Consider the following 15,521-nt stretch of genomic DNA (forward strand, 5'->3'; position numbering starts at 1 on the left):
ATAGAGAGGAATCCCCATCCCCAACAACCACCTTTTACAAAAAGATTTTTCAGGTGAGGTATACACAATACGGCAAAGCACCCGACGACTTTTTACGTACACACGCCCCCTTTTGCATACACACAGCCTGCCGTCCAGACTACCATCCAGAACATTATCACCATACCAGAAAGACGGCTCCCTCATAGCCCCTTCCCAGCCCCCACACCCTACATGTAACCACTCTTCTGGCTTCTAGCACCACAGACTAGTTGTGCCAATCTGTGTGACCTTTAGATGGATGGAATCACAGAGTACGTCGGAGGGCATTCTCTCTTGCAAAGCTCACAGACTTCAGCAGGACCCTGAGAACCACGCACAAGCACTGCGGTACTGTGAATGGACGGTTCGCCAGTCCCCATGCCAGCCCTCTAACATCTGGAGTTTGCTGGGGGCGGGGGGCGGGGGGAAGCTTTAATACCTCTTTATGCTGAGAAAGAAAACCAAAAGTCCAACTGTGGCTAGCTTTGCCCGAAGATAGCAAAGTTACGACCTGCTGTGACAACAGACAGGAATGGCCGAGTCCCTCCCCACGTGACACTTGAGAAGATGCTCCCGGGGACAGCTCTGTGCGTCGGAACCTGCGTGAGATAAAGCTCTCCACGTCTGGGGGTGCGAGGCACTCCCCTTGTCAACCGTTCTCAAAGGGGCAACTCCCAAAAGCCGGTCCCGTCAACAGCCTTTCAAACTTTCCCCACTTCAGTTCTTAGCCTCCCTTCCAAGAAGAGCTGCAGGCCAGAGTTAGTCTACGGAAACCACGTCCACAGAGCTCCTCACCACAAAGACCCACTGAGCTCTCAGGCGGCTGCAACGATGGCACAATTTCTTTTTCAAGGAACGTATTCAGCCCCATAACCATCTTATGGCAACAACAGAACCAGGGTCGAGTCTCCAGGGTGCTCCCTCTGCTCCCTCGAAGATGTAACCTGAAGACAGGTGCTCCTGGGGCTCAAAAGCAGTCCTTAGATTCTCTAAGGATTTCACTGGAAACCCAGATTGCCGTTTCTCTTCTTTTCAGGGTTTAGAAATGCAAACACTAAGTTGGCCGTGTTTTAGCGTTCAACAGAATTAATCAGGGAAGATTTAGTCAGGATATTTTTGGTCAGTGGAGTCAAAGATATAAGGGGAAAAGAGTGGCGGAATCAAAAAAGAAACTCGTTAATCCGTGCGTTTCCCTCTCCAGTGACTCAGAAGCAGAGAATCAAGTTGCAGGCTCTGCCGACTACATACGGCAGAGGTGGTTCGACCGGGCTAAGTTTCTAGGTAGGACACAAGTTCGGCTAGCCTCCTAATTTTTCTTTTTACCTCTAAACATTCATTCGCAGAGCAGATGAGTTCCTCAGATGTCGCAGGTAAATCTTAGACTCGTTAAAATGTCACGTTGCTAGGGATTCAGGAGGTAATCTAGCCAACTGCCTTCACTGCACACAAGAGGTGAGGGATGGCCAGGCCGGGTGAGGGACCTGGTCAATAACAACCCAGTTAGGAAATGGCCGAGCCAAGACCAAAATTCAGGTACAGGCTTCTGCCTGATTCGGTTTCTCTACCCTTGTTGTTTGATTGCTTTATCGGCCTATTCTCCACCACCTTTGGTACATGAGGACGAAGGCAAGGTGCTGGTGAGGCTGGTTCGCATCTAGGGGTTCAATCAGGGAAGGATTTGCTTTTCCATCGGCGTGACTGCTGAGAGCATTCAGTTCCTGGTGGCTGTTGGACTGAGAGCTTCAGTCTTTTGCTGGCTGTTGGCCGGGTACCTCCCTCGACTATAAAAAGCCACCCACAGCTCTTTGCCACATGGGCCTCCCAACATGACCACCGTTTCACTGAGGTGGACGAGGGACAGAGCAGATCTCAAGTGAGTGTTCTGTCTCCTGCAGCCCTGAACCTCCACTCCTGGGCATATAGCCCACAGACGTGAGCGCTAATATTCATCTGGGGTAACTACAAAACATTCGCAGCTGCTTTACAAAGTAGCTGTCGTCTCTCCTCCTTTGGGAGGAGGAGATTCTCCCTATTCTCCTCACATGATTCTCGCAAGAACAGTCTGAAATTCAAACCCCGCTCCTGCCTTCCTGCTGCTCGATACCCCTTTCTCTGACCTTGCATATACTTTATTCTGAAACCAATCAATCATTTCCACTCCCAGCGTGGTAAATACTTCCTCTTTCACACAGTGTAGCGTCTGTGCTTTTTTTTTTTTTTTTTTTTAACATTTATTTATGTTTGAGAGACAGAGCACGAGCAGGGAAGGAGTAGAGAGAGAGGGAGACACAGAGTCAGAAGCAGGCTCCAGGCTCTGAGCTGTCAGCACAGAGCCCAACGTGGGGCTCGAACCCACAGACCGAGAGATCATGACCAAAGCCAAAGTTGGCTGCTTAACCGACTGAGCCCCCCCTGGTGCCCCAATATCTTTCCCTCTTTCAACAAAGGAACCCTCACAACTCTTCAGACTGCCTTCGATACTCATGTACTCACCTTGAGGCAAAAGTCGTATTATCCCTGTGTGGTCTGTTCATTATTCTGTGCCTTCATTTCTCTATCCACAAACAGCGATAATAATGCCCTCCTAGGGGCCCCCTGAGGGGGAACTCTGCCAGGAATAGCAAATGGCAACTCTTCATCGTCTATAGCGTGCCTGCTGAGTGATGGAAACCAGGCAACTCCCTTTCTCTCTTGCCACCACAGTGCCCTTCTCCAGGTAGTAGTTGATAGAGAAATTTTGGGGGGACCATCTCTCAAAAAAAAATGGCCTTCCCTCTATGGCCTCACCCTAATCCCTGGGAGCCAAGAGGAAAGACAGAGTTGGTCAGGAGAGATGTACAATACAACAGGAGATGAGATGCCGGGGTTCTGGAGACGGGGCACTGGAACACAGTCTATACTGCAGGCCAACTGATCCATCGAAAATAGCCTGTTTCGCAGACTCTGATGCAAATTCAAGCACATTTTTATTTCACAGGGTACAAAGTTAAAAGCAGTTAGAGACATGGGCTAGAAATCTAAGTCTCTGAAAAAACCAGGTGTCCTTCAACAAAAGAACCCTGGAACCTGAGACATGTCCCACATGGTGAAGAGCATGTCTTTTTTTTTTTTTTTTTTAATTAAACACCACTTAAGGTCTGACTGACATACGTAAGGCTGTACATATTTAACGTATACAACCTGAGGAGTGTGGAGATGGGCACACACCCACAAAACCATCACCACATTCCTGTCCGGGCGATGAGCAGGTCTGAGGGACGGGGACGTGGCCGGAGGTGGTGAAGGGAAACCAAGGCAAATGCAGCCTCAGTGCCTCACTCCATTTGGGCTGCCATAACAGACTCCCATGACTGAGTGGCCTAGAAACAACACAAATGTTATTTCTCACTGTCTAGAGGCCAGGAGTCTGAGAGCAGGTGCCAGGGTGGCTGGGCTCTGGTGAGAGCCCTTTTCTGCGTTGGAATCTGCCAACCTCTCGTGTCCTCACATGGTATAGAGAGAGCCAGCTGACTCTCTGCTCTCTTCTTAAAAAGGCACTAATCCCATTCGTGAGGCCCCCCCGCTTCATGAACTCACCACCTTCCAGCGGCCCCACCTCTCCCTACACGATCACACTGAAGGCTAGGATTTCCACCTGCGAACCGGGTGGGGGACACGAACGCTTAGACCACAACGCTTAGGCTGGGTCCCACCTGGAAGGTGGCACTGAATATGCTGAGTGTGGCCAGAAACCAGCTCTATGCTGCCTTGAAGTGAAGAAACTCCAACCTCCCTGAGACAACCTGTCAAATTTCACACGCTCCTCCCTACTTCGTGGCCAAATTCTGAGGCGATAACTCTAAACCAACTCACTTAGGCCTGACCTATGCTATGCCATTGGCTGGAACGATGGCATTTTTTATTTTGAAAATGTTTGCATTTATCGGAAGGTTGGGAAGACAGTCCAATGAATACACGTGGATCTATTATTCCGATTCACCAAGTATTAAAATTTTTGCCCCATTTTGTTCACCTGTCATCACACCTGCCTGTCCATCCTTGTTTTTGTTGAACTATGTGAAAGTAGTTTACAGACTAAAAGTACATTACAGACATAATGACACTTTATGCCTAAATACTTTGTTATCTCTTAAGATTCAGGACATTTTCCTATATAACCACATGAATATTGTTAAGCCCAAGAAAAATAACAGTATTCCACAAAATAATTTAATAAACAGAAGACCTTCAAATTTCCCTGACTGCCTCTAAAATCTTTTATAATTATGCATAACATATAACAAGAAATATACACCAAACCAAAAAACAGATTCTTAACTACACAGAACTGATGGTCACCAGAGGGCAAGGGATGGGGAGGGGAGAAATGGGGAAATGGGTAAACGGGTTAAGAGTACCCTTAATCATGATGGGCACTGAGTAACGTACAGAACTGTGGATCACTATATTGTCCATCAAAAACTCACACTGTATGTTAACTATACTGGAATTATAAAAAAATTTTTTTAAAAAGATGACCTATATTTGGTTTTCACTGCCATTTCTGGCACAGAGCTCCTAAGACCCTTGGAATTTCCTACGTGATAAGAGCAACAAAGGTGAAATGAGTCTCTTCTGTGGTTCATTCCTAAGTAGCCCTTTTCAGCTGAGTTTATAGTTATGAGGTGACTTCTGGAACTTCTGAGGATGGGGGCTGGTTGCCAGGGGAACCCACCCTGTGAAAAGAGGGTTGGATCTTTCAGGGGCACCTGGGTGGCTCAGTCAGTTGAGTGCCTGACTCCTGATTTTGGCTCAGGCCATAATCTCATAGTTTGTGAGCTCGAGCCCCACACCGTGCTCTGCATGGACAGTGTGGGGCTTGCTTGAGATTCTCTCTCTCCTTCTGTCTTCGGCCCTCCCTTGCTCACACTCACGTGCTCTCTTTCTCTCTCTTTCAAAATAAACAAATAAACTTTAAAAAAAAAAAAGAGAGAGAGAGGGTTGGAACTTTCAGTCCCACTCCCTGACCTCCAGGGAAGGGAAAGGGGATGGAGGGTGAATCAAGCACCAATGGCCAATGATTTAATCAACTCTGCCTATGTCATGGGGCCTCCATACAAACCCAAGAGGAGGGAGCTGGAGCTTGGAGAGCCTCCAGGCGGGCAGACGCAGAGACGTGCTGGGAGGGTGGTGCTCCCAGAGAGGGCACGGAAGCTCCACGCCCCTTCCCACAATACCTTGCCCTGTGCATCTTTCCCTCAGGGCTGTTAAGTTACATCCTCCTATGACACACTGATAATCTAATAAGCCAACTATTTTCCTGAGTTCTGTGAGCCACTCTAGCAAATGACTCAAGCCCAAGGAGGGAGCTGTGGGAACCTCCCAATTCCAGCCAGTAGATCAGAAGCACCAGTAATAAGGGGATTCGTCGGAGATGGAGGCGGTCTCGTAGAACTGAGTCCTTAGCCTGTGGGGCCTGACGCTGCCTCCACGTACATAATAACATCAGCATCGAGTTAAACTGCAAGACACCCAGCTGGTGATGCAGGAGTGTTTGGCGTGGAAAAAAATCACATAGTTGGTGACCAGAAATGTCAAAAGTAAAGTACTCTCCCTAGAGTCGTGTGTATAGCACAAAGGAAAATGGTTCTGTGATTTTTCTTTAGACTATGTTTCTCCCAAAGCAATCCAGACACCTCTAGATAGAAAATAAGGCGGTCCCAGTGTAGTGTGCTGGCCTTGAGACGAGAGATCACCAGAGCATCACCATTATCTTGTCACCTCCCAGCTTCCTATTAGATATGAGGTGGCCAAGATCCTCAGTCGCCTAAGTCACATCCCTCACCTACAGGAGCCGCGTCAACCTAAAAGCAGTAGAGAAATCTAGAACCCTAGGCACTGATCCGAATAACTCTAGGCCACGTGCTGAACATCAGGGATCATCAGTTCCCAGGACACACGGCCTTCGGCCGGTGCTCAGACCCCACGTGCTCAGCATAAAGAAAAGGTGGGGATCGAGCAACAAGGCAAGTGAGAGAGGCAGAAGTGAGCGCACAATGTCCTCCAACAACCTGTGTCCTACATTTTAGCTCAACCACCTCCCCGAGTCTTAGATTCATCCACACAAGAGGAAGTGGCTCCAGGATCCAGAACGCAAGAAACTGCTGTCCAGACTCCAGATCCTAACTTACGTTCTCGACATTATGGAAAGTAACGGTCGCGGTCATCGGGACGTGTTGATTTTCTATTAATGAACAAAAGCAGAGCCGGCCTTCAGAAACAGCACTCCCTTCACAGCTATATGAACTGGACGGCGTCAGGACTCTTCAGCTAAACAGCCAGGAGAAGAAGCCGGAGAAGCAGATTTCTATGGATGTGGGAATTTTCTCCTTTAGGCACCGGAAGGAAGTGTTCTTTCAGACAGAATGCACAGCAGCGCGGGAACGCAATCCCAGCTCTTCTGAATTCCAGGCCACTGTATTCCTGCTAGGCCCCTAGTCAGAGGAAGAAGAACGGCCCGTGTCTCAGGCCAGCTTCCTTTAGCACCGGAAAGAACCAGAATGTCCGAAGCATAAAACATTAGGGGGGAAATGTGCCAGCTTTGTGGCCTAATCTCAATAACCCAGTCAAAAATCCTTGTTGTTGCAGGATTTCAAGAAAGAGGGGAAAAAATGTTTAATGGCTGGGACACATTAAATACATGAATTAGAACTCTGATTACGGCCGCAGAGCTCACAATTCCAAAGGAACAGAAAAAGAAGTTCGCTGTGGCTCAGGACCTTCCCGTTGCTGATTACGGTGCCCTATGATAAAATATACAGTATCATGTACGCAGTACAGATCTTAGCGTAAGGCTGCTCAATGTTGATCCCACATACCCCAAGGTATTTCGCTAGCAAAACACCAGAGAAACATGTAGCGCATCTGTGAGATGGCCCCAACACAAGGAATGTGTGGGACTTTACGAATTGTCTTATCTCTCCACTACGTAATTTTCTAGAAAATAGTAACTACACCGTGTATGTACGTTTACCTTAGAAGTGAATACATCTGCTGCCCTTTGGAAGCAGTGAACTGTTTGATGTCTGGATGGATGGATGGATGGATGGATGATGAATGGCTGGATGGATGGATGATGAATGGCTGGATGGATGGATAAATACACATTCATGGTTGGTTCTACTGTTTGATCTGTTTCCAAATCGTTCACAAATAGACCCTTTCATAAAGCAGTGCTTGACATTCTATGCAGTGATTTTTCTGAAGGCCCTGCCTGGCCATGGGCTTCTCGAGAGAGAGTATGATGGCGGTGGGGTCTAGTTGGAAAGGGATCCTTCCTCCACCTCCAGCCACCACACTGAAAAGTCTTCAATGACTTTTAGAATTTTTAGAACAAATTCTAACTATGTAACTTTATTCACATGTAACTTTGAGAGCATACCCACTGCATAAAATCAGATAAATATACAAAAGATTCTGCATGTTACGTATTTAATCAAACTTAAAAGAGTTCGGATGGATTGGGGCGCCTGGGTGGCTCAGTGGGTTGAGTGTTCGACTTCGGCTCAGGTCATGATCTCACAGTTCGTGGGTTTGAGCCCCGTGTTGGGCTCTGGGCTGACAGCTCAGAGCTTGGAGCCTGCTTTGGATTCTGTGTCTCCCTCTCTCTCTCTGCCCCTCTCCATTCATGCTCTGTCTCTCTCTGCCTCTCAAAAATAAAGAAACGTAATAAAAAAAATTTTAAAAAAAAGAGTTTGGATGAATCCTTGAGTTCTGCTACTCTGGATTACAGCATTTAAATGGTCTTCAAACTATTTTATTCTTCTCTGAAAACAAAATGCACAGAGGTGGAGACTTCCGAGTCCTGCCTAGGGTAACGCACAGCGGCATACGCACTTCTCCATGCAAAGTGTTCCTTAAACTCCCACATGCACGTGGCACGAGAACACTCCAGAAAACCCAAGTGTTTCACACCAGAATCATAATTATATTCATTTTTTTAAGAAGAGGGCATCTTCATATATGTTCATTGAGTATGAACAGACTCGATTTACGAAAAGAAAAATAAGGAAGCCAAGTCCACGTTCAAGAAGCATCTTGCTTCTGACCCTTTCAGATAAAACTGTGAGGACGTGCCCGAATTTTGATTACGCAACGTTGTTAGAAAGTAGATGGTGAAAAGGGATGAAAGTAATTTCCTGATGGACTCTTACCTAGGCAAGTAAGGTAGATGACACACAGCAGACTGACAAGGAGAAAATACGAATGTCACAGAAAACATCTGTCAAAAGTTGAAAAGTGCTCTGAGAAATTCACTGAATCTCTCGGTCCCAGGAACCCATGATACATACACTCTGCCCTTCCATACTGCAAATCACCTGGGAGGGGCAACCCATTCCCTGTGATTTCGAATGCTGTCATAAGTGAAGGCTACCTCAAGCTGCGTAAGGGAAAAGCGTGTGCCCGTGTCCTGGGCAATTGTTCAAGGTCTCGTCACCATCATGAACTGAAAGAATTTACCAGATTCCGAATTGTGCAAGTTCCCTTCTAGGCTCTGCAATAAGATAAGGAAACACAACTGGCCTATTACTCTACTGATCGACGCACACTCACTGCTGAACTAAAAGACATCACGTAAGAAAAAAAAAAAAAAACAAACTAAACCAAATCCGCTTCACCCTTACCACAGGGTAAGTAAATACCTAATCCAGCTGGGGTTACTGAGTGCCTGCCTCTTTCTGAGTCTTTCCAGTGACGAAGGCTCCATAATCTTTTTGATCTCAGCAGTCAGAACATGATTTCTTATTTCCAATGGGAAATTCTTTGGTATGTATACCCTTGTTTTGCCCTACGTGAGCCTGAGCAAAAGTCACTGAGAAATATTATTCAGATGGGGGTCTGCAGCTGTGCAGAACAAAACCAGAAAAAAACAGCTTCTGTTCAGTCACCAGGAAGGGGCTGTGGCGTTGCCACAGTGGCATCTCCTGGAGCTCAGAGGATGAGCTGCATGGCGACCTTGACCTAGCAGGGAAAGAGGACCCAGCCCCGGGTCCCTCTGGGCTCCTTTGCACACCTGCCTGATTCTTCTGTGCAGACCGGATTTCTCTGGCTCTTGGGCCACACAGAAGCCAGAAGAGCTCCTCCATAGCATTTCCCCCACATGCAAGACCACCCCAAACTAGGTCACGAGCTCCTGATTTTAACGTCGAATTCCAGGAGGGAGATACTAAGTATGTGTCAAGGGTCCATGCCAGTCTAACCTGTGGTGCCCAGGAGACAGCTGATGCCAAGTCTGGCTTAAGAGCCTACCTAGAGGGTGTGATGCTGGGCAGGTAGGGGTGTCATGGCGAGCTGGGAAGACATTCCCCATGGTGTCAGCTCCCATCGTTCTCACCAAGCCATGTCACGGGCCTGTTTTACCTCTCCGTCCCCCAATACTTTATTCTTGCTAGTAGCAAGAATTTTCAAACCCCACTGACCCATTTCTCTTCTCCCCTGGGCTCTGTTCATTTTTTCCGTATCATTTTGAACACGGGCTTGTCGAAACCACACTAAGCGCTCTGATAGGGCACCGGCTAACGTAGCTGTAGGAGTGGGATTGCCTGTCAGTGTTTTTAGCTGGGTCAAGGTGAAGACCCAGGAGGCGAGCACTGGGAGGCTCAGTTCTTGACGTAGGAAGGCATTCAGAAGTGCTCTGTGCGGGGTAACTCTGGAAGACGCCACAGACACGTAGACGCGTAGCAGCCACGTGTGCATACGTGTGACCTTTCATTAATACGTTTAACAAATGTTTACCGCAATAGGTGCCAGAGATGCTCTGCGATCGGGGGATAGAGTCACCCCTGTCCTGTGTGCAGCGAGCCATGCTGAGGACAGGGGACGCGGCCCGGAGCCCCGCCCTCACAGAGCTCCCCGTCTGTAAGTTTCAGCCCCGCACCTGAACCTGCCATGACAACACACGAGAAGTGACAGCACCGTGCGGCCCCCTGGCAAGGACACCTCACCCGATCTAGATGGTCAGGGAGGCTCCCTGGAAGAAGTGGGTGGCACTCAGCCGGGGACCTGGCTGGGGAAGGTGACAGGCGTCAGGGCCCCTCCTGATGACACACACCGGACTGAAGAAGCATAAGGGACCAGAGTCAGTTTCTGCTCGCAGACCGACTTCATCCGTTGCGTTTCCTAGCGGCTACGCTCCAGGCAGGCTGAGTCACCTTCTAGAAACAGCGTGTGCGCGTTTCTGTACGTATACGTGCCTCTGCATGGAAGGCACACCTCCCCTCCATCCACCTCCTGCGGCTCATTCCCCCTCCAGCTTCTGAACTGCACTCACCCCTGCGGGGAAGGGCTCTCCGCGCACCCCCGAGCCAGTCTTCACGGTACGTCGGCCTGGCCTCGGGCTTCCCTCTCCCTCGACTCTGGGAGATCTGGGGGCGAGGACTGTGTCACTCACCCCTAGATCCTGGCACACACCAAGTGCTCAGAAAGTCTGCAGGATGAATCCACAAAAATAAAGGATTGTGTACAGGTGCCAGGCAAAGGGCCGGAAGCCACATATGCATTCCTGCACCTACCCCTCGGGACAACCCTCGGGGAGGAGTGACAGTCTCCCCCATTTTAGAGGCAAGAAAACAGAGGCTCACGGAGGTGACTGACAGTGCTTGCTCCTACAGAGGGATGAAGCTTCCGGGGATCCATTTCGTCTGCGTCTCCTGCCAACGGGAGACCCTGAGGCTGCCCCCACCCTCACTCAGGGGCTACGCCACGAACGAGCAGCCTTAGCAACACCCAGTAAAACGCTGAACAGAGCACAATGGCTCAACCACATGTGTATTAATTTTTTAAGGCAACTGACCTCAATTTTTCCAGCTGCTCAGGGAAAGGACAAATGTTTAGTTACCCCTGGTGTTTTAGATTCGGCACCTTGTAAACAGAACCAGGATCCACTTCGGAGGAATAGGGAGAGATCTCCTTGCCCAGATCTCTTTTAAAACCCGGAGGACTCTGCTCCCTTGGAGGGGAGACTTCACAACCAGACGCAAAAGGGGCATAACCCCCGTCCCTGTTCTGAGCCTACTGGGGGGGGGGGGGGGCGCTTGTGCTTCCCTAGGAGACCACAGTTCTGCATCGTGATTCTTCCGAATCTCAGGAAACCATTTACCAAACTGCAAACATGTATTCACATTCAGGAATAAGACGGGCTGTCTGAGACATCAGGCAATGTGATTTACGCTCTCTGCTCACTCCAGCCCGCCCCTGCCACCTGCAACTTTTTTTTTTCCCCTTCAAAATCTTTTCACTCTAGGATTTCATGCGCCCAGCTCCATTCTAGAATAAACGTTTACAACCAAATTATAAATCTCTTACAAGTGGGTCATTTTTGAATTGCTGACCTGACCTTTCCTATTTCGGGAGGCCCGAACAGAAGGTGCTCCCCGTGAATTCAATTATACTATGAGCCGCCGTTCCAGTTATCACTGGCAACGACGTCAGCGACCTGGACGCACAGTCCAGGCGGAAATGGCACAGAGAGTAGAAAAGATGGCCTTTCTCGGCCCACCACTCCCCCTTCCCTCACACGAACCCTCTCCGACATTTTTAACCTGGAGGATCCCATAACACGAGACTGCCTTCTCACCAGGAGTTATTCAGGGCCCTCTTTCTCAGCGTGACCTATAAAACCTGGACCCACAGTTCTCCTCAGTCATTCTCAGGCTCCAGGCGGAACCTCAACTCGCCAACTGCAGGCCGGAGTGGGCTGGACACGGGAGGGTCACCTGGGACTAGCCCACCCTCTGCCCTACAAACGACCGAAAACGAAACCCATCGGCATTGTTTCCAAAACCACCTCATTTTTATCTGAACATCCCAGCACCGTGTGATAGTAACGAATCTACTCAAGAGATGGCTGTGCCTCATTTTAAGCAATAAACGTGGCCATCCCCGCCCCCAGCCCTGCACCCAAAAGCTACTCCTAAAAAGTTTCTTTACTAGGAAAATGTTCAAGAGGTCACTGTTTGAAACCACCCATTAAGGGGGCGCCTGGGTGGCTCCGTCGGTGAAGCGTCCAACTTCAGCTCCGGTCATGATCTCACGTTCCGAGAGTTCGAGCCCCGCGTCGGGCTCTGTGCTAACAGCTCGGAGCCTGGAGTCCGCTTCGGATTCTCTGTCTCCTTCTCTCTCTGCCCCTCCCCCACTTGTGCTCTGTCTCTCTCTCTCACACACAAATAAATATTTTAAAAAATTAATAATTAAAAAAAGAAACCACCCATCAGCAAAACCTAAAGTACAACATCCCTGCGCACTGTAAACAGTGCACCCATCTCCTAACAGCAGGTGTCTGTCGCCCGGTGCTCCCTGACAAAGGTCCCTCTGGGTACATCTGTGCAGTGAGCCTCCTTTCTCGTCACTAATCTCTGTGCTCTGGAATTTCACAAACGCTCCCAAGAAGCGTTTAGCGTTGCTAAATGAGTGAATGTAAATAAGGAGTAAACGAAAGTAAGCATTGAGGATGCTCCTTCATCCAGGATCCCCAAAGGTTGTTACTTCAATCATCTCTGTGCCAAAATGCCACCGGTCCCCACTGCCTCAGACGCCTAGGCCTGACTACCACTCTGCTGATGGCTTCTTCCCGATTTTTGTCCCCTGCCCCGCCAAAGTGGTGTCTACACCAGAGAGATGAGAAAGCAAGGGGGCAACCCAGGACGTTCCACTTGGTCATTTCTCTCCTGCTGTGGTACAAGGTGGGAGGGGAAAAGAAGTCATTGAAAGCAATTATGCTCCTTGTGCTGAATTCGAAAGCACTTTCTAGAAGGTATCAATTTATGGTGAATGGGACAGAATCACGTCAGCTGAGAAAGCAACAGGCTCTTTCAGAAGGATAGAAGTTTTTTCTATCCTAAGAGGTGGTCCAGGAGGAAGGAAGACAGGAGGTCAGGAATTCAGAGGGCAGGCCTTTCAGGGTCAGCAGTAGAGCTCCCTTGGAGGACACATTTCTCATTACATCATAAGGGCTTCCTATCCAAAGGCACACGCCCAGGGGACCTCTGGCATCGTCTGGAAACACTTCTGGCTGTCACGGTGCAGGGGATGGCGGGGGAGTGCCAGAGGCCAAGGATGCTGCTAGGCACCCCACGATGGACAGGACAGCCCCCCACAATAAAGAATTACTCGGTACAAAATGTTGATGGTGCTGAGGTTGAGGAACCCTGGGCTACACCAAAGCCTGCCATCAGCAAGTCCGGTCTAGTCTATGGTTTGGAAAGCCAAGGACACAGTTAGGGTGGCAGCACAGGGCAGGAGTGAGGCAATTCCAAACAGACAGGAAGGCAGCATAAAGAATTCGAGGCCCTGAATCACTACAGAGATACATTCGAAGGTTCTCTCCTGGAGGTCAGCATCTCAGGCCGCATTCATTCACTCACTCACTCACTCACTCACCAAACTTTTACTGAGCAACTTCTGTGAACCACCCGCTCTCTGGGCTCTGGAGACACTCACAGCCAGGAACCCGAGGAATCGCCACAAACACTGCCCAGCGGTTTGGTTCAGAAACATGGAATGTGGAATGTGCTCGGACGACTTTAGCCACTGACAAGAGGCGCGTGACCCATCCTGGCTGCTGGTTTCTTATTTAATTCTCAGCTGACTGTTCCACACACACCATCCCTCTCAGACCCAGGGGCCTTGGGGAGTTTTTAAAAACAATTCCTTATAAAAAGTCCCTCGTCTGCCATGAAACGTGTTCATCTCACTGACTGGACAGAAAGTATGAGAAGCACCTAGGTGGCTCAGCTGGTTAAGCGACCGAATTCAGCTCAGGTCATGGTCTTACGGTCCGTGAGTTCGAGCCCCGAGTCGGGCTCTGTGCTGACAGCTCGGAGCCCGGAGCCTGCTTCGGATTCTGTGTCTCCCTCTCTCTCTGCCCCTTCCCTGCTCGCATTCTCTCTCAAAAATATACAAACGTTAAAATAAATTTTTTTTTATAAAGAAAATACCGAGCAAGGGTCGTTTCTACACTATTTACAATCACCTCACTTAGCCACCCAAAACAAAGACTAAAAGTGGAGAAGGTAGGAACGAATACCTGGTCATGCCAATCATGTCTGCTGCTACAAAGCTGGCCGGCTAACTCGTTAGTCCCTCTCAAACAGTCAGAAACTCTCAGCGCAGCTCCTTCCAGAAACTCTCAGCGCAGACACACATGAGCCACCTTGAAAGATGGCAGACAGGTAGCACCGCAATGCCAAGGTGCCCAGGATAAGGCTCACCGCAGCCCACAGCTTGTTCCGCACACCGTGAGAATAACATGTATTTTGTGATCATCATGTCTCCCAGTGTGCTGAGAGTGATTATTAACCAAGAAACTGAAGAAATGATCCCAACCTACAGATAAGTCTCTTCATTTTTTCTTTCTGCTCAGGATAGAAATAACGCACAGCCCAAGGGCTCCCCTAAAACATCTCTGACTGTATTAATAAAACATGAGCTTCTCTAAATTTAAACTTAAAATCTAATTAATTCGTCAAAATGTCGGTTGTCACCTAAAGCCTTTTAGGAGAAAGGGACTACCCTGGAATAAAGAGGAAGCTCCACGGCAATAAAAAGAGTTGAGTGAGCCGAGTGTAGTCACTCACGGTGATCGCTGTAGCCTTGTTTGTTAATATTACGCCTTCCACAAAGCCTCACGCAGAGGGGATTTAAGAATCCGTTCGTTCTCCATACGGCCTGTCCCCTGTCTTAATTATAAAGTGTGTCCGTACGAGACACAGTCATCACTGCTGTGGCTCCCTGTCTGCCCCCGAAGTCAGGAACCCCGGTGAAAACGTCTACAAAGCACATGGGGCCAGTCACAAATAAAATGACAATGATAAGTCTGTGGACGACTTTAGGGGCTAGATGACCCCACGAAGGTTGTTAAATCGCACCACTGTCTTTCTTTATCAAGAAAGCAGAGAACAGAAGACACAGGAAGTTCCTGATGGGAATTTAGCAAGCAGAAAGAGGAGCTGGGCCTCCTAGATCTATCATGGTTTCCAATGGGTTTGCAATCTTGTAGCACTGTTTCATCCTATGCCCAGGATTCTCCTGCTGAAAAGAGAACTTGGTCCCTTGTCTTCCTTCTGTGATCCAAAGACAATTTATCAGCTACAATTGTAGCGGCAGAAGCAGGAGACAGGAGGAAACACAAATAACCTTTTAAAGGTTTATGCAGTGTTAAAAGCAATCACCACGGTCCTCTACAAACAAGTAAGGGCATGAAAACAAAACATGAAAATCCTAGGTTTCTGCCTGCAAATAACTTAAAAGTAACCGGCTTATTGCTAGCATACTGCTGACGTTCGGCTTGAGAGTCAAGGGTTTTAGGAGAAAACGAGCCGTATTTTTAGAGCTGAACATGATTAATTTACAGAAGCCTGATTTTTTTTTTTCCTAAGGACCAATAAAGTATGTTCCAATTTCAAGCAATGAAAGGGAAAAACATATCTCAGAATCATTAGGCTGTTAGTCTTTACTACAAACGG

General features: G+C 48.6%; 1 protein-coding gene across 1 annotated transcript in view; it reads right to left on the minus strand.

Moving 5' to 3' along the window:
* Positions 1–15,521, minus strand: part of SLC35F3 (solute carrier family 35 member F3) — a 401,848-nt gene that overhangs the window by 384,855 nt on the left and 1,472 nt on the right. The gene's annotated exons all lie outside the window — the stretch shown is intronic.

The sequence above is a fragment of the Panthera leo genome, chromosome D2, assembly GCF_018350215.1.
Source record: "Panthera leo isolate Ple1 chromosome D2, P.leo_Ple1_pat1.1, whole genome shotgun sequence".
Lineage (NCBI taxonomy): Eukaryota > Metazoa > Chordata > Mammalia > Carnivora > Felidae > Panthera > Panthera leo.